Source organism: Aquarana catesbeiana, linkage group LG03 (genome assembly GCF_042186555.1).
Source record: "Aquarana catesbeiana isolate 2022-GZ linkage group LG03, ASM4218655v1, whole genome shotgun sequence".
Lineage (NCBI taxonomy): Eukaryota > Metazoa > Chordata > Amphibia > Anura > Ranidae > Aquarana > Aquarana catesbeiana.
This window is the reverse complement of record NC_133326.1, coordinates 687,322,793-687,343,023: the sequence shown is the minus strand read 5'-3', so window position 1 is coordinate 687,343,023 and position 20,231 is coordinate 687,322,793. Positions and strand designations below refer to the sequence as shown.

The 20,231-nt window shown below is 43.1% G+C and overlaps 1 protein-coding gene across 1 annotated transcript in view; it reads left to right on the top strand.

Annotated features, from left to right (window-relative positions):
* TM4SF5 (transmembrane 4 L six family member 5) overlaps positions 1-19,923 on the top strand; it is a 139,145-nt gene extending 119,222 nt beyond the window's left edge. The window contains exon 6 of the transcript XR_012243092.1: positions 19,764-19,923. The gene's annotated coding sequence lies outside the window, so the exon portion shown is untranslated. The remainder of the gene's footprint in view (positions 1-19,763) is intronic.
* The last annotated feature ends 308 nt before the right edge of the window (positions 19,924-20,231 follow it).

The following is a 20,231-nucleotide window of genomic DNA, read 5'->3' as shown; positions in this document are numbered from 1 at the left end:
CTTCTTGCATTCATCATGTTTTCAGTATTGCACCATTTATATCAAGAAGTATTATATTGATTTCAAGACAGTTGTAAATGTGTTTGTTTAGCTATTCTTTTTTTCTTTCTTTGTCATTGTAGAGCCCTTACAAAATTAGTCAATGACAAATAGAGGTAGTGGGAAGAAGACCATATATAGAGGTTAATGAATCTCACTGAGCCGAACCAACGTTTTTCAGAAAATCCTTCATCAGGGTTCGTAGAGTGAAAGTTGGCATCTGAGGGGTTATAAGATCAAAAAGATAATGAACATCACATGAAAAAACCTCCTCAGGGAAAAATAAACAGTAAAAAACCCAAAAGGAAACAAATCAAAACATAAACCTCACTTACTTCCAATATATAAATACAACATATGTATCCATGGCATAAAAACAGTTTCACGAAAGTCTCAACGGCAATGTACACCTGAAAATTGGCTGGAGAGTATCCATTCCTGAGTAGTGTCGCGGAATGGCAAATGTACCAAAGGGGTACTAAGTACCCCTACTGGCGCTGAGGATCGCCGCACCTAGAGGACGGGTGCAGCCTCTGTGTGCAGGCTGGGGTCCAAGCAGCTAGGGACCTGGAAACAAAGACACAGCAATATGTAGGATGGAAGAAGGGGAGTAGTGTAAAGAAAAAACAGGATTAAATGTATAATTGGTAAACATACCTGTAAGCAAAAATCAAAGGTGTGACCTTCAGTTGATGGGATAGGGGAGAGGGCTGGGAATCTGGACTTGTAACCTACAGGCTGTAAGAAAGTGAAGGAGCCTGGTTATAGGGAGCTAGGTTAAGTCCAAGTGGTGCTAACAAAGTGCAACACGTAAGAGAGGAAACTGGGCAGGTACCCCAAAGGAGCTTGGATAGTTTGAACCATAAGTAGCCCCAGTACAACCCCAAACATAAATATGCCTAACTTACTTTCCACCGCCAGAACTGCCAGCACAGACTCAGTGTCCCACTCCAGCTTGAAGGTCAGACTGAGTGAGCCAGCTTAATTAACAGCCTCGAGATAAATCATCAGCTGATTCAAGAAGAGAATCAGCTGGGAAGAGGGGATGTGCCAGACCCTACCCATCCCATTCATCAACCGCTGACTGACAGTCAGCTTGATGGAGGTGTGTATTGCTTCCGTCCCACCAATTGGCCCCCTGAGTGTCGGCTGCGCCATGCCTCCCCGCAGCGCCAGCCCCGATGACGCACCGCGCATGCACGCCAGCCAAGCTGGAACACAAGCGCAGGCATGCGTCACGGCTCCACGCTGCGGGGTGACGCACCGCAGCCAACTCCCACCGGCACGGCGAACCTTCCCTGGTGACAGTCAGGAGACTGAACCAGCGCTAGAGTGGAGGGGCGTCCAGAAAGGCTGCCCCTCCCACGATGTCCCGAAGGGAACATCTTTTGCCGTGCCGGGTCTGCACACATAAGCCAGCGTCCACCAATGTAGCATCTCACAATGGATGCACCGCTAAACAAGAAAAGGGAAAAGGAATGAGATTCCAAAAATAAATAAAGTTAATTGGATGCATACATAAAAAGCATACAAAGCTATATGGATGTAGCCAAAACCAATTGGGGCACAGGTGAAAGGTTTGCAGTGGAGACGATCGTAAAACTGTTGCACAGAGGGATAAATCATGGGACAATAACATTATATGCAATCAAAAACACCCCTGTATTCCACTGAAGAGTCCCAGTCTTGCCCAGTAAATTATACACTAGCAAAAGCTAAAAATGACAGCTACATATAAGACCGGAATGTGTATTTATAAGTAAATAAAGAGCCCAAACGGTCAAAAAATAGTAACAACCATATATTGCATATGGGCAAGGCAGCAGGAACCAGCATAGTAGTAAAGAAGGGAACAAGGGGGGGGGGAGGGAGGAGGGGGAGGGAAAGATTGCATCTCCAAAAGATCTAACCAAGAAAGGCTATGGAGAGATGGGAAGGAGAACTGAGCAAGGAAGGGATGGGAGGGGACCCTATTACTCCATACCCCCGGAGTCAAAGCCCTCCAAAAATGGTTTGAAGCATAATGCATCCTTGAGTCCAGGGGGCTTGGTGGCTCGTAAGTTGTAAATCCACCTCAGTTTGAGCTGGAGGAGATCCTTTTTCCAGTCTCCCCCCCCCGGACTGGGGTGTACCCGATCCAAAATCAGGAATTAGATTTTTGAAAAAATCCCCTGGTGGACCAAGGTGGTGTGCCTACCCAATGGTAAATCGGGATCACATGTCTGCATGCTCCGGATGTGGCAGTATGCCCTATGCCAAAACTCCAATTTGGTCTTCCCGACATAGAAGCATCTGCACTCACACCGGAGCATGTACACAACCCCCTTGGTCTTGCAATTGGCAAAGTGTTTTGGCCTGAAGGTACTGCCATCAGGTAGAGTCGGGTTTTTGATAGTATACACGAATTTGCAGTACCCACAGGCCCCACACATAAAAGTGCCCTTGTACTTACAGTGCTCGGCAAAATTGTCTCCCTTGAATTCACTCCTAACCAATCTGGAGGCCACACATGTGGCCCTCCTGAAGGTGAAGAATCTAAGTTGACTTAGATTCGGGTCCATAGTCAGAACGTGCCAAAATTTTGACACTATTTTTCTAAGTTCTGTATGTTGATTGCAATACTTAGTAATAATGCGCAGGGGATTATCCTGATTCTTACACTTTTGTGAGTAAATAAGTGTATTTCGAGTATGTATAGTGGCCCGTTTGTATGCCTTTGTTAGGGAAGTGCGTGAATAGCCTCTTAGGCGAAGTCTTTCCCTTAAATTATCTGCTTCGATTTTAAAGGTCGCCTCATCAGTGTAGTTTCTGCGTACCCTGAGGTAAAACTGTTTTTGTGAAACTGTTTTTATGCCATGGATACATATGTTGTATTTATATATTGGAAGTAAGTGAGGTTTATGTTTTGATTTGTTTTCTTTTCTGTTTTTTACTGTTTATTTTTCCCTGAGGAGGTTTTTTCATGTGATGTTCATTATCTTTTTGATCTTATAACCCCTCAGATGCCAACTCTCACTCTACGAACCCTGATGAAGGATTTTCTGCAATGCGTTGGTTCGGTTCAGTGAGATTCATTAACCTCTATATATGGTCTTCTTCCCACTACCTCTATATGTATCCATATGTATATATATATCTTGCCTCTAATGTATTTTGTACATAATTTTTCTTTTGTAACAATTTTTTGTCCTAATTTGTATATGTTTTGTCTTCTGAGTATGTAATAAAGTATATATATTTTATCTATACGGTATTGACTTGTATGGTAGTGCCTTAAAAATCCCGTCACAGGAGAACTTTTGTTTTCTTATTGATTTATGGGATGTGGCACACCTCTCTATATCTACTTTCTGTCAGATTATCTTTTTTGATGTACGGAAGGGAAGCAGTTTTCCCCTCAGAGGTTCCTGTTGACATGCCGGTTAGTTATGTTTCTGTCTAAATTTTATATAATTTGTCGATAGTAATGTACAGATCTCATCTGCTGTGCATTGAGTTTAGAAGCAGCTGCGAATGCTAAGTTGGCAATTCAAATAACCACTGAAAGCTGTGCTGCAAATGTGTGATGACATATGTTAACTTATCACTTGCAGTGGAAGCGATTGAGGCTGCAGAGCTGAACTTGACATGTATAGGCTCTTGACTCCTATAATAAGGCAGTCCATACAGCTTTATGTCAATTAGTGCACCTGTGTTTGTTTAAATATTGTACATTCCATTAAGATATTTTCCATAATTTAAATTTTTTTATAATTTTTTTTTTTTTCCCTTTTTAGCTTTCCCATATTGTCCTTCCGGAAGAAAGTCGATATGTTTCTTTCTTGGAGCAGAAGAAATCTGCTATGGAGATTGTAAAAGCAGCCACAACGCAAAACATAGCAAAATCACAGGACAAACAACAAAAAACGTATAAAAAAGAATTCTTAAAAAATATGTAGCCATTTCTTATTCCGTAGGTCAAGAAGTACTTCTTTTCAATATGCGGAAGAAAGGCAGGAAAGGCGGAACGATTGAGCAAGATTTCTTTGGGCCTTATGTCATCCAGGCAATATCTGGGAAGCTGGCTACATTGTTGAATAAAGAAGGCAAAACTCTAAAGAACAAATACAACTTGGACCACCTTAAGCCCTATCGGAGGACCAAAATGGAAGACAACACAGTCACCTTCCGGGAACATGATGAGAATCAATCAATGGAGACGCCTCAAGGAAACGGCAGCAGTACTCCTACCAATCAACAGAGGCCTTCGGTTATTCATTATGCTGCACGAATACACCAACAAAAGATTGTCACTATTGAGGTACAAACAAACTCCATGTCTGAACTGAATGGATATATATATATAGTTGAATATAGTGAGGCTTGTAAAACCATGTATGGATGTAGTGTGTACCTTGGAACCATGGTTGCCCTTCAGCCCCTGAACGTCTACACTGCAAAAATTGTCCCCAACAGGAGGGGGACCAAAGAAAAGTGGGGCTCAAATGAAAGGCAGATCCACTAAATGTATGTGTAACCAAATTTGTGTTTATTGTGGTACAAAAACATGTGATACATGGGGATAGAAGAGCTTATACCAATATTCAGTAAGCCCTAATAAAATTGATCGGAAACATAAATCCGACCAATGCAACTACACAGACAGGGAGGACATATAACATATAATCAAAATACAAACAAACAAAACAAAACAAAACATCTGGACGTCTAGGCAATTGATGTCTGTGCGGCCCGCTAACAATGAGAAGTATTCAGCAATGCTGAGTGAGGCTGCTAAACAGACATCAATCCCCCTGGGGGGTGGCTCGAACCTGGGTAGATGGGGGAGGGAAGGGAGGGGGGAAAGCAAAGAAAAAGGGGGGTGGGGTGAGAAAAGTGAAGAAAAAAAGGGGGGGCGGAGTTGGACAGATGAGTAAGGAACCGTGGCGCAGGGCGCTATTGTGGGTCCTGCAATAGACCCCAATCAACCTATAGATGGAAAATAATGGCTATGAACATGTAAGGTTGGAGATGGAAAGGCAGGAAGTCCGAGTACATATATGGCAAAAATTGCTGCAGTGAGCAAGATTATGCTCTGGATATGACCAGATGGAGACTGTTGCAATAGTTGAAAAAGTGACTGGCATGTTGTTTGCTGAACAGAAACTAGGCAGTACAGGTGATCATGTACATTACCACTTCCGGGTCCTGTGTGTAAGTCCTCAGGTACTATCAAAGCGTATGTCTCCTCTGCTCTGATCTGTGCCGCTCGCCACTACATATGGTATTGGGTACTTTCTGCAGAATTTCGTACTCCAAGGGGCATTCCTTATGTGGATGGATGGCCGGCCATCTGGGTGCGCCTTTTTCCTCCAGCCCGGTTGTTCCGTACACGGTCGGAACACTCCCCCAGTGTATGAGCCGGCTAGCCCCAACGGGGGATGACAGCGGGCGTGACGTCCGGACGGAGTGACGTCAACGTGTTTTACAAGACAAAATTGTGTAGCTTCCTCTGGAAATCTAGGTGGCGTGCGAGGACTCCTTATTGTCGTCCATTCCTCGTACACGCCCACCCAGCTGATCTATGTGAAGGAGGTTTTTCCCGTCTATGTGTGTCCATGATGTCGTCCGCTGATGATCTGCTACTTTGTGTGTATAGCAAGTTACAATTAAGTATCCATGAATACCTTGGCCCGCGATCTCTTAGCTATACCTCCCATAAACATGAAGCATAGATGAAAAAAGGGCACATATACATGTGCAGATATCAAGTATAGTTGGCTCCCCTATTTCCTGCGATGTGGCGTCTGGTCAATATGGATAGCAATTATATATATCCTTATTTATTCCATTTATATTATATAACAGACGTCAAAACAACTAAAATGGGAATAAACTTTGAACATCAATCGGCTCCAATGGGAAAGCAAGAGAGGGGGGGGGGGATGGAAGGAAAGATGTAAAGAAGGAAGAAAAAGAAAAGACACAAAGATAAATGGGGGGAATAGACAGAAGTAAGCTTCCATATAGTAATTAGTTTGTGGGGCTGTCTCTAGATATAAATTTTTCTGTAATGTCTTATGTAGGCCTGGTGCAATTCAGACAGAAATAGAGCATGGCCACAAGAAAATTTGTTGGTGCAAGTCATTGTAGTGTCTGGTCTGCATCCAGAAATCCTGACCTTGTATGTTTATCTTTATCATATCTTGTAAGGTCAATTTAAGGAGTTCTGGTAAGAAATGCAGACCCGGCACTATCTAATGTCTATAGAGTATGCCCTGCACCCTTATAGTTAGTAAAAGTTAGTGGGTAGTGGGGACAATGTTCAGGCATGGTCCCAGTGTGGTGAGAGGGAACATTATGGGAACAGAGAAGATGAATAATCAACATATTCCTCATGAGGAAACCATCCATATTATTTATGGTGCCAAGAAGGGCTGCAAATTCATTTCCGTATTAAGGCCGGACGGAACCAGAGACCCCAAACGAAAACTCCATCTTTTTTCTTTTTGTTGCAGGATTTGATCGAACTCCCCTCTTCTAGAGGGAAGGTTCAGGGCATAGATCCCCTTGACCAGCATGCCAGACAACTTGCCCTGGTGGTATTGGGCAAAGTGTCTGGCTACTGGTTTCTCAGGGTTTTTCTCCAGGATTTCCCTCATGTGTTCTCCTAAGCGAATCCTAAACTGGCGTTTGGTCTTACCGATGTAGATTTTTCCACACGGGCAGGTCAACATCTATATAACCCTTGTGGTTGCACAGTTAATAAGGCTTTTAATCACAAAGTTCTTTTCGTTGAGAGAGTCGCTAAAGGTAGTTGTCCTATGCACATACGGACATACCTGACAGTGTCCACAGGGGAACATGCCCTTGCTTCTGGGGAATTGAGATAGCCAAGAACTGTCCGTGCTTCTAACATGTTCAGAATGAACTAGGCAGTCACCTAGGTTTCTGGCCCTTTTAGCTACCATTTTTGGGGTAGGTCCAACAATTTGTGCTATACCCGGGGTGTTCGTAAGGATATCCCAGTGTTTAACCAGTATGGATCTGACCGTATCCCATTGGGTCCCAAACTCGGTGATGATTCTCACTGGGTCTGGAGTAGTAGGGGAAGGGGGAACATGTTGAGGATTTTGTGTTGTTTTTTTGCAATCTAGAAGAGAAGGGCGACCGCGTTCTGCTGCTTTCCGCTTTGCTCTCCTAAGTTGTTTACGAGAGTATCCGCGTTCCCGGAAGCGTTGATACAGTTCGTCACTTTCACGTCTGTAGTCTTCTCTGTTGGAACAATTCCGCCTAATTCGGAGCAATTGACCAACAGGGATGCTATCCTTGAGCCATTTCGGATGGTGGCTGTCTGCCCTTAACAATGTATTTGCAGAAGTTTCCTTCCGGAATGTGTGGGTCACCAGAGATAAGTCCCCTCTGCCAATTGACAGTTCCAGAAAGGAAATTCTCTCTCGGTCCCATATGCAAGTCAATTTAATGTTTCGGTCGTTCAGGTTTAGGTAGTCTATAAATACCGCCAGTGAGTCCTGGTCGCCCTTCCAAACAACAAACACGTCGTCGATGTACCTGAGCCACGTATGTACATTGCTCAGGTACATCGGCGAGGTGTAGACCACATCCTCTTCCCACAGTCCCAGATGAAGGCAGGCGTATGCTGGGGCCCAAGGTGCCCCCATGGATGTGCCATTGATTTGCTGGTAGTTAGTTGATAGAAACTGAAAAAAGTTATTTTTAAGGGCAAAAGTCAACAAATCCACTAGAAATTCATTCTGTGGCCCGTAATTGGGAAAATGTCTATCCAGAAAGATTTCCACTGCTCTAATCCCCCAATCGTGGGGGATCGACGTGTACAAAGATTCCACGTCGATCCCCACTAGGAGGAGTTCTCCTTGTACAACAATCTTAGAGATATGTCTTAGGACATCACCTGTGTCCTTCACATAGGACTTCAGGTCCGTAACCATCTCCTTGAGTAAATTGTCTAGATATTTTCCGACTCTCTCCAGGGGACCTTTTATCGCTGAGACAATTGGTCTCCCCGGAGGATTCTCCAAAGATTTGTGTACTTTCGGGATGATGTAAAATACCGGTACATTGTATTCATTGACTATGAGGTGATTTAATTCCCGTTTACCTAGTAATCCTGCCTCCGCAGCTAATTTTAGTTTACTGTTTAAGTTTGCGACCAGGTCAGGGAAGGGATCACTGGATAGTTTTTTATAAGTTGTAGTGTCGCCTAACAGGCGAAATACCTCTTTCTCATAATCTTTTTCATTTAGGAGTACCACATTCCCGCCTTTGTCACTCCTTTTTATCACTAGCTGTGGGGCTTCTGTCAATTCCCGGATGGCTTTGCGTTCTTCTGGGGAGAGATTATCCTCACTTTTTATGTTCCAGTCTACCTGGGATAGGTCCGTCTGCACCATATACAAAAATAGGCTCAACCATCTATTTTTATTGAGTGGGGGCATCTTAGTGGATCTAATGTTGAGTTTTGATTGCCTTTTATGGGGGCCATATCCAATTTCCTCGCTCTCATTTTCCTCTAGGAGGGAATTGAGAATGGCCAACATTTCCTCATCTTGATTTTTAAAAGTATTCGTGCCTGTTACAGATGCCAAACTGTTTGTGTGAATGAAGCGAAGGAAAACCTTCCGTATGAATAGGGTGACGTCCTTAAATACTGTGAACTCGTCCATCTGGTTCGTGGGCGGAAAGGATATCCCTTTTTGTAAGAGATCAATGTGTCTCTGGCTAAGTTTAAATTTAGACAGGTTTATGATTTTCATATCATTCCCGTCTGCTTTATCTGTCACTGATTTAACTATTTCCGTTGACTTCTGGTGCGTGTTCCCCCTTTGGTTGTCTGTCTTTGGGGTCCGAGGGCTAGTTGTTTGTGTGTCTTGAGGTTGTCCTCCGGTCGGCTCTCCTTGTCCTTGCCCACCGCCCCCTCCTCCTCTAAAAAAGTCACCGTCCTGGTCAGATTCTCCTCCTCGGTGTCGCTTGAGGGTCTTTTACTTCTAGAGGATGATCTCTGATTTCCTCTTCTAGATCTGCTGCGACTACGACGAGGGGTTAAATCAAAAATGTCTCCCTTCTCCCAGTCACTTAAGTCTCGTCTAAATTTAGATTGTTTTGTTGTTTTTAATGAGGATCGTGTTTTTTCAATTTCTTTTTTAAGGGCCTCCTTCAAGTTCTGAAACTCCTCTAATTCCTTATATGGCTCTAATCCCTGGGAACTCTCATTGATCGCCGTCACCAACTCTTCTAACTGGATCTTTTCTTCTTCTACTATTAATTTCATAACTGAGACTCCATGATCTATACAGAGTTCCCTCCACTTTTCCAAAAATCTTGGACTGTGGAGGTGCTCAGCGGGTATTACCTTATCCCTTAGGCCTCTGGGTACAATTCTATTAGCTATGTAGGTTTCCAGGAAGGACACGTCCCACTTTCTATTCAGGTGTTTGATAAGTAATTTTTTATGTTCTTTGAACCGAGATCATCAGCGGACGACATCATGGACACACATAGACGGGAAAAACCTCCTTCACATAGATCAGCTGGGTGGGCGTGTACGAGGAATGGACGACAATAAGAAGGAGTCCTCGCACGCCACCTAGATGTCCAGAGGAAGCTACACAATTTTGTCTTGTGAAACGCGTTGACGTCACTCCGTCCGGACGTCACGCTCGCTGTCATCCCCCGTTGGGCCTAGCCGGCTCATACACTGAGGGAGTGTTCCGACCGTGTACGGAACAACCGGGCTGGAGGAAAAAGGCGCACCCAGATGGCCGGCCATCCATCCATATAAGGAATGCCCCTTGGAGTATGAAATTCCGCAGAAAGTACCCGATACCATATGTAGTGGCGAGCGGCACAGATCAGAGCAGAGGTGACATATGCTTCGATAGTACCTGAGGACTTACACACAGGACCCGGAAGTGGTAATGTACATGATCACCTGTACTGCCTAGTTTCTGTTCAGCAAACAACACGCCAGTCATTTTTTCAACTATCACAACAGTCTCTATCTGGTCATATCCAAAGCATAATCTTGCTCACTGCAGCAATTTTTCCCATATATGTACTCGGACTTCCTGCCTTTCCATCTCCAACCTTACATGTTCATGGCCATTATTTTCCATTTATAGGTTGATTGGGGTCTATTGCAGGACCCACAATAGCGCCCCGCGCCACGTTTCCTTACTCTCTCATCTGTCCAACTCCGTCCCCCCCTTTTTTTCTTCACTTTTCTCACCCGACCCCCCTTTTTCTTTGCTTTCCCCCCTCCCTTCCCTCCCCCATCTACCCAGGTTCGAGCCACCCCCCGGGGGGATTGATGTCTGTTTAGCAGCCTCACTCAGCATTGCTGAATACTTCTCATTGTTAGCGGGCCGCACAGACATCAATTGCCTAGACGTCCGGACGTTTTGTTTTGTTTTGTTTGTTTGTATTTTGATTATATGTTATATGTCCTCCCTGTCTGTGTAGTTGCATTGGTCGGATTTATGTTTCCGATCAATTTTATTAGGGCTTACTGAATATTGGTATAAGCTCTTCTATCCCCATGTATCACATGTTTTTGTACCACAATAAACACAAATTTGGTTACACATACATTTAGTGGATCTGCCTTTCATTTGAGCCCCACTTTTCTTTGGTCCCCCTCCTATTGGGGACAATTTTTGCAGGATATATATATAGATATATAAATCCTGTTTCCCCGAAAATAAGACCTAGCGTGATTGTCGGTGATGGCTGCAATATAAGCCCTACCCCCGAAATAAGCCCTAGTTAAAGTCCTTGTAGGTCTTATTTTCAGGGTAGGGCTTATTTTCAGGGAAACAGGGTAGGGCTTATTTGGGGGGTAGGGCTTATATTACAGCCATCACTGACAATCACGCTAGGTCTTATTTTGGGGGAAACAGGGTATATATATATATCTATATATATCTATCTCTCTATCTATATCTATATATATCTATATATAGATATATATATATATATCTATATCTATATAGATATAGATATATCTATATCTATATAGATATAGATATATATATCTATATCTATATATATATAGATATATATAAAAATAGTATTTTAGATTTTTGTTCTTTTTTTATGTATATGTTTATTTTTTTTTTTCCTGCGTTTTAGTCAGTCTGTTTGTTTTACCTCCTATGTCATATCTAAGGTTTAGTGTTTATTATACATGTAATTCAATATATACATTTTGCTTTTTAAGCCCTCGCTAGATACGTCACAGAATACTGTGCAAACCGTATAGGAGAGAGGTATCCGTTTATGTATTATTGATAGTTTGACCCCGTTGGTCATATGTTTGGCCTTGCCCTGTTGGTTTGACCGTTTTTTTTTTTGGTAAGGTTGCCACTGTTTGGCATAATGGTTTACTGGATTCTTGTTATTTTGACCCTGTTGGTCATATGTTTGGCCATGCCCTGTTGGTCTGGCCTTTTCAATCTTACAGCTGTTATGAACTTGCCAGTGTTTGGCATTACGTTTTATCCAGTTCTTGGTTCATTAAACTTACAGGTTTGATATTGAAGCAAACAAATTTTTTTTTTTCCCTCTATAGTTAAAATGTTATGGATTAAGGAAGATGACAAGTCATTGGTAGTTGTTGTAGGGCCTTACAAGCTCTATGTCTCTTCCTTCAAAACCCTGCATGGAACAAATTGGATGGTAGATGAGGTAAGAGAGTACACTGTTGAAAATGTATCCAAATCAAACCTGTCAGATTATGTTATTGTTATTAAAATGTCATAATTTTTTTCACAATGCAGGTAATTGATGCATACCTACATCACCTAATTAGAAACCAGCAGGTAAGTCTTAATTATATGTGAACTATGAGTATGCTTCTGTTAAATTTTTTCAGATTTTGTTATTTTGCCATATTATTTGTAATTTATTGTTAAACAGGAATCTGTTTGCCACATTAGTGCCGTGGTTGCCACTGAATTTTTAATGGTCAAGTCCATAAACTTGGAAATGTGAGTTACTTGTCACAATTACAGCTTTACAGCTATAAGCATAAAAATCGATACAATTCATTACTAACTCGCTTTAAACACTTTTGCCTAGAGTTTATTTGAAGAAGATCTTTTGGTGTGTCCAGCAAACGTTGGAAATTACTGGATTCTTGTGGTATTTATCATTTCACAGTTTACCTTTTATTTATTTGTTATTTGTCAATTATATTTTATTTCGTTATGTTATATATATATATATATATATATATATATATATATATATATATATATATATATATATATATATATATATATATATATGGTTGCCTCCTTATCTTTAACAACTTCAGCCCTGAGCCTCATTTTGAGATTTGTTTATAAGTTTAAAATTTTGTGTGTTGTTTTTTTTTTTTTTAATATATATATTTTTTTTTTAAACTGTCCATTTAAAATTATTAATTTGGGTCACTTTTATTCATATTAAAAGGAATGTAAGCAGTCATTGTAATAGAAAAAAGCATGACAGGACCTCTTTAATGTGGGATCTGTGGTCAAAGAGACCTCAGATCTCAAATTTCGACCTAAAAAACAAAAACAAGTCATTTGGGACATCGATAAAAGTGATCTGGCAGCGAATCCGCTGCAGAGGCCACTTTTACTATATGATATACTATACTATACTAACACTATATGTATATAGATATTTAACTTTAACCTATGACATTGCTGAGGGCATCTGCTCTATAGATCAATAAAAAAATAAAAAAATAATGTCATTACAAACTTGTTTTTTATTCAAAAATTATATTTTAGATTATCATGATGACGGAGCAGGTTCTTTTTCTCATGGACCCGATGGGAAAGGAATCAATTTATCGATCTAAATTGAAGAAAAACTGAGGTAAGTGTGCTTCATGGAAAAGTTGTAGATTAAATATACCTATGTGCACAAGTTGCAATTAAATCTTTTTGTGAAATTCTTTTTTTTTTTTTAAATAGTTTTTTCCTGCGGATGACCTGTCGGAAAGATAAAGGAGTCCAGTGGAAAACTAAAATATTAAAGCACAACAACCAGCAGGACTGCACTAGCTGTGGAGTATTAATATTAATGGTAAATTAGTTTTAAAATTATTTGAGTCCTTAATAATGAATGTAAAATGCTGATGCTAATGTTGAATGTCATTTTTCAGTTTGCTGAGGAGTTCCTGAAAACCAGACAGATCAGCACTGTTGGGACCTCAGCAGAAGCAGTGTTGGAAGCACAACTCCATATAGCATGCACCCTACTGGAGTACAAAGGTAAGTCATATCACAAACCGCATAGAACATTTGTTAGCCAAAATTGTATTCATATTCAAAATCTTGAAAGATTGTATCACAGCGCAGAAAATGTTTGTTAAAAAATTAATTGATAAAATATTGATTGCCTGACATTTTAACACGCACTGTAATGTTATGTTTTTCATTTTTTGTAGATGCAGCATGAGTCCTGGATTTGCAGCACTTTTAACCAGTTGCCGACCGCCTCGTGCCAAAATTTGTAGTCAGAATAGCACAGCTGGGCAAAACAACGTATGGGTATGCGCCGCCGGCCATCCACGATCACGGGCACGAGGGCCAGCATGGGGGTTTGTGTGTGTGTAAACACAGAAATGCTTGTTCTGTCAGGTAAAAGGAGACATATATCGTTTGTTCCTGGTAAGTATGACAGCGATATGTCTCCTCCCCCAGTCAGTCCCATTCCACTACAATTAGAAACAGAAACTAGGGAAAACATTTAACCCCTTGATCGCCCCCTAGTGTTAACCCCTTCTCCATCAGTGACATTTACACACTAATCAGTGCCTTTTTTTTAGCACTGATTGCTGTATAAAGGGAGAACTCCGCAGGGAACACTGATGTAAGGGAGAACTCCGCTGGCTTAATAACACTAGCGACAGCACCGCATCCAGCCCCCAAGTTCCCTTGGGGACTGGGACCCCCACCTCCACTAAGAACAGGAACCTGATCACCCTGAATGTGCCAACCTCACCACCCTGCCTGACGTGTCCTGTGTGAGGGCCCTACAGTGACAGTTGAAGTGTTGTAGTGTTGATTATTGCCTCCCGTTGAAAAATGCATACTACGAGTCCCCTCTTTCCTGGGGTGGTATTTTGGGCTCAATCGGAGAGAAACTTCCACACGGTTGCTCGCAGGAGGGTCGGTCTACCCGGATCTTTTGTCTAAAATCCACCGGTACTGACCTGCCAAACTTGGGGTCTCTAGCTCAAAGTATGGGGGAGATATGGACCCCCAAAGGGGACCGACCCATGGTGCCCACCAAGGCCGAGGGGGCAGCGAGCGACCGCTAGATCGGAACCGGTCCCTTGGTGCCCCATGGCCGGTAGGAACTTTTCGTTTTACCGGTCCAAATCTCTGGAACCATAGGTCACAGGAACTTCAAACTTGGTAGTTGGGGGTTCATAGAGGCCCCCTAGCTGCAGGCCAAATTTGAGGTCTCTGGAACGAAAGGTGCCCGAAATGACTTTTCTGAAATCGACCATGCATGCTTTGTGTCAACCTAACTTTCAAACTCAAGCATTTTTTGGGCTCCAGGAAAGTCATCTTCCGAACCGTTTGAGCTAGGAGTCCAATTTTTGGATATGTTGTAGATCTAGATCCCATGAGTCGGCACACCAAATTTGGGGTTCGGGAGATACGAATCCTCAAAGTCATTCGACCGGTAGACGCCAGAACCTAAGTCCGAATTTTCTGGGTAGCAGAACCGGTTTTACCGCCCTAGGGGTGCCATCTTTGGGAGACGGTTACGGGCCAACCGTAGGGTCTAGGAACCCTAAAGATATCACATGTAGTGCATCATCTCCCTTAGAAGTGTGCCAAGTTTGGTGTTTCTAACCCGAGTTTCCCATAGACTCCAATGTTAAACGTGTGGTCTCTACCGGTTGACCTTTTGGTGTGCCACCGGCCCGCCAAACATTCCCTGGACCCCAAACTTGGCCAGTGAGTACCTGAAGAGCATCCCCATAGCCTCCCAGTGTCAAAGTATTTTTAAGACCCATAGAACTGGAGAGCGCCGCGCACGTCTTTGCCAGTGTTTCGTGAGGGGTCCACCGGTCCCCGAATGTCGAGGGGGTGCCATTCTGTAGAAAAGGCCTGAAATATTCAAATGAGACCTACCGGAGCTCTTCCCCGGTGAACTGGGTCCGAGCTACACCGTTTCAAAGTGCCATTTTCTGGTTATTGGAGGGAGCCCGGTTGGGGTACTGGGCCCTGGTTCGGTGTGGGCGTACCCATAGAGTGTCTCTACATCACCCCCAAGCTTTTTAATTTTGTGACCCATGGTCAGGGAGCACCGGTACCGTGAAGACGGTCAACATTGTGGCCCCGGTAAATCCCCGGTAAAAGGTCCCCGAACCTCAAAATTTTTATGAGGTGCAACTGTGCTATTTGGAAAGAAGAAGTGCAAGTTTGGTGTCACTAGCACATTCGGTCGTCGAATGGTTGAGCGATAAGTGAAATCCGCCACAATTTGGCCTGGTTTCGCCATAGACTCCCATGTTAAGTGAGGGGCCTACTTTGGGGAGTCGGTACCGGCCTTTCTTCAGTTCCCTGAACCCGAAAGTTCTTGCACATGTAGCCATGGCTCTCCCCTATAAGTGTGCCAAGTTTGGTGTGATTTCACTTGGTGGGTCCCCGGAAACCGGAGCTCAAAGTCACCCCAATATCGGCAGTTTTTCCCCTAGGCGGCAAAGTGAAGCGAGGGGTGCCGTCTTTGGGAGACGGTTACGGGCCAACCGTAGGGTCTAGGAACCCCAAATTCCCCTACAAGTGTGCCAAGTTTGGTGTTTCTAACCCCAATAGCCGAGGAAATATCCCCACAAGTTGACCAAGTTTACTATAGACTCCAAGTTTAAACGTGCGGTTTCTACCAGTTGACCTTTTGGGATGCCACCAGCCCGCCATAGGTTCCCTGAACCCCAAGCTTGGCCAGTGAGTACCCGAAGAGCATCCCCACAGCCTGCCGGTGTCGGTGTATTTTTCAGACCCATAGAACCGGAGAGCGCCGCGCACGTCTTTGCCGGTGTTGTGTGAGGGGGCCACCGGTCCCCGAAAGTCGAGGGGGGTGCCATACGGTGGAAAAGGCTTGAAATATTATAATGAGACCCCCCTGAGCTTTCTATGGTTAACCGGATCCGCCATTTTCCATTTTCCGATTACCGGAAGGTTCCGGTTGGGGTACCGGGCCCCAGTTTGGTGTGGGCATACCCATAGAGTGCTTCTACATCACCCCCAAGTTTTGTAATTTTGTGACCCATGGTCAGGGAGCACCGGTACTGTGAAGACGGTCAACATTGTGGCCCCGGTAAATCCCCGGAAAAGGGTCCCCGAACCTCCAAATTTTTATGAGGTGTAGCTGTAATATCTGTGGATACAGGAGCTCAAAGTATCTCCCGAGCCTCTCCTACACTCCTACACTGTTTTCTCTTCCTCTGGCTTGCCTCCCGTCGGAAAATGCATCTGACGAACTGCGCATGTGCAGTCTTACGTCACGCCAGCTGATCGGGAAATCAGCTGGTGTGACGTAGCGTAGGAGGCATTATTCGATGGGATGCACTCATTGACACTACACTGGTGTAGTGTCGATGAGTGCCCCCCAAGTTTTGTAATTTTGTGACCCATGGTCAGGGAGCACTGGTACCGTGAAGATGGTCAACATCCCCCTACAAGTGTGCCAAGTTTGGTGTGATTTGACCCGGTGGATCCCCGGAAACCGGAGCTCAAAGTGTTTTTTCCCCAGGTGGAAAAATGAAGCGGGGGGCCCACTTTGGGGAGTCGGTACTGGATGCCCTTCAGTTCGCTGGATGCGAAACTTCTTTCACGTGCAGCCATGAGCCTTCCCTACAAGTGTGCCAAGTTTGGTGGGATTTGACCCGGTGGATCCCCGGAAACCGGAGCTCAAAGTTGCCCATTTTTTCCCCCAGGCGGAAAAATGAAGCGAGGGGCCCACTTTGGGGAGTCGGTACCAGCTGTCCTTTGGTTCTCTGGACCCAAAATTTATTCCACGTGCAGCCATGGGTCTTCCCTACAAGTGTGCCAAGTTTGGTGGGTTTTCAAATAGTGGGTCCCCGGATACAGGAGCTCAAAATATCTCCCAAGCCTCTCCTACACCTACACTTTTCTCTTCCTCAGCGCGGAAAAATGAAGCGAGGGGCCCATTTTGGGGAGTCAGTACTGGCTGCCCTTCAGTTCCCTGGACCCGAAATTTCTTCCACATGCAGCCATGGGTCTTCCCTACAAGTGTGCCAAGTTTGGTGGGTTTTCACCAAGTGGGTCCCCGGATACAGGAGCTCAAATTATCAACTAAACCTCTCCTACACTTTTCTCTTCCTTCCGTTGGAAAATGCATCCGACGAACTGCGCATGTGCAGTCTTACATCACGCCAGCTGATCGGGAAATCAGCTGGTGTGACGTAGTGTAGGAGGCATTATTCGACGGGAGGCACTCATCGACACTACACCCCCAATAAGGAGATTCCCCCTCTCTATTTGACAGGTTTACTGTTATCACTGAAAGTGAAAGTAAAACAAAATCTCAAATTTTGGGTTGTCCCCAGAACAATAATAAAGGAGAAATCTTCTAATGGGAACACTAGTTCCTGTGACCTGGGGGTCCCCAATGAATTCTTCTAATTTTCAGGGATTTCCTGTTTGGCTATGGGACAGGAAGCAAAGGGAAATCTCCCCAAAGGAACAGATGGCAAAAAGAAAAAAAATCTGACAAGGGTTATAACCCTCCCTTGCTCTATCCAAAATGAAAAAAAAAAAAAAAAAAAAAAAGTTTTGCCTTTAGTTCTAATTTAATACCCTCCAAATTTTGTACTATGGCTTAGCAATGGATGGAATGATGGTATTCAAGGTGCTTGCTCTATATCCTACGTATCCTAAGTAACATTCCACTCTAGCTTCCTAGCAATCACATGTGGTCTTCCTGTTTGAAGGGATGCTGTAGAGTAAATGTTGAACCAGGGCCTGATCTAGGGAGATGCTGGGGTGGGCTATGCCCCCCCCCCAGATTTTGGACTTGCCCCCCCCCCCTCCCAAGACCAGTGGCATCAGCAGGGTCCTATAATGAGGCACTAAAGTCCAGCCCAACCATCATGGTGCACATAGCCACAAGGATAAAATTAATGTGTTTGCACCCCCATATCAGACAGGCTAGAACCGGCCCTGTGGTTAATTGGTAAGAGATCCTTTAGATTACTTTATCAGTTCAGTTGGGCAGTTTGGTTTCACTGGTAAAGCCAATTGCCGCTTCTGAGTAAACCTCATTTCAGACCCAAGTGGCTGAATTTTCCATGGTCCTGACTCTTATACACTTTTACTTACGCATATTCTCATTATCATAAATACAGTTGATCTTAACACTAAACCAAACATAACCCCTAATACTTAATCAACCCCTACAGGTTGGTTGGCACTGAAAGTCACCAATCCGGCACCCAAAGATTGATGTTGAAAACCAGTGATCTGGAAATATAACCACCAAGAAAATAGGGATTAACAAATATGGCAAACATGTAAAAACTTGACTTTCACGTAAACTTTGAAATACCATGTTGTTGCCTTTTAATTTAGTCTTGATAATGGCAACCAAACCTTGACATGCACAATACATACTTTATCTTTTTATATATTTTTCATTCCTACATTTATGTGATGATTATTTGCTATTCCTGTTTTTATTGTACTTTTTTGTTTTTTTGTGGGGGTTATTGAGGTGTTTCCCTGCATATATTGGCCTCCCTCATTTTTAATTAAATATATATATATATATTTTTTTTTATTCCTTTCTTTACATCAATCTGGCTCATCTGGTCTTGCCATAGGATGGTGCTCTATTTTTAGATGCATTGTTAAAACATATTCTGTTGACTAAATCTTCTGCTGGTCAGTTGATTGACATTTTCTTTTTTTTATTTTGGGTATAATTTTTGTTATTGAAATATTAATAGAGTATTATGGGTGTCACTACCTATTTTTTTCAACAAGATGGGGTTTTTTTGTTTACTCATTGTCGCTGGTCTAGTTACTTCCTGCTGGCCATATGTGCACAGGTAATTTCTCTTCCACTTGCACCTCTATTTATACCTTCAGCATGGTGCACGTCATTTAGTCACACCCCTGACGACGTCAAATGTATGACGAAGCACGTGGGGAGGTGCCTGACGTGATGTCACCATGTACAGCGGCTACCAGAGGGAAAGGAACCTGTCGCTGACATTTTGATAGCTTCAGCTTTATGACATTGTGATGCCTGTCTCTCTTCTCAAATGTGAGTGGTTTTCTTTACGTTTTTTCATAAACTTTTTTAAGAACATACTGCACTATGAGTTTTTACATTTTATACGTCTCCATGTACTGAGATTAATTTTGGAATGGAGTCAGGAGGCCATGTGTTATCATTCATTGTGAATCCATTTAGGGTTTATCCCCTAGAGTCTTCTTGCTTTGTCTTTTTTGGAACTTGCCCTTTTTGGAACTGTGTCTTCTGGTTTATGATCATGGGAAACACTTTTTTGCACATTTGTGGACTTTCTTTTTTCTATATATCAACACTTATGCATGGATTCCCTAAAAGGACTGATTTTTTGTTTTATATATTTTTGGTGTGAATTACAATACACTTTGCAGTAATGTTCCTATATTCTGATTTTTCATCTGTTTCCTGTCCCATTTCAGATGTTGCGGTCCATGATATCTTCAATCTTTGGTGGTCTGGGGAGCTTCTACTGCCTGGCGGTCTCTGGGACAGCTCTGAATGATGGACCATTGTGTAACTCCAACAATCAGACCGGCAAGGCAGCAGATTGGGGTTACCACTTCAAGCAGATGGAGTAAGAACACAACTCTAATAACTATGAAAAAGACTCAGTCATATTGTTAAACTGTAATTAAAAAACAGAATAAGTAATTACAGTATCTTACAAAAGTAAGTACACCCCTCACATTTATGTAAATATTTTATTCTTCCTTTTCATGTGACAACACTGAAGAAATGACACTTTGCTAAAACGTAAAGTAGTGAGTGTACAGCTTGTATAACAGTGTAAATTTTCTGTCCCCTCAAAATAACTCAACAAACAGCCATTAATGTCTAAACCGCTGGCAACAAAAATGAGTACACCCCTAAGTGAAAATGTCCAAACC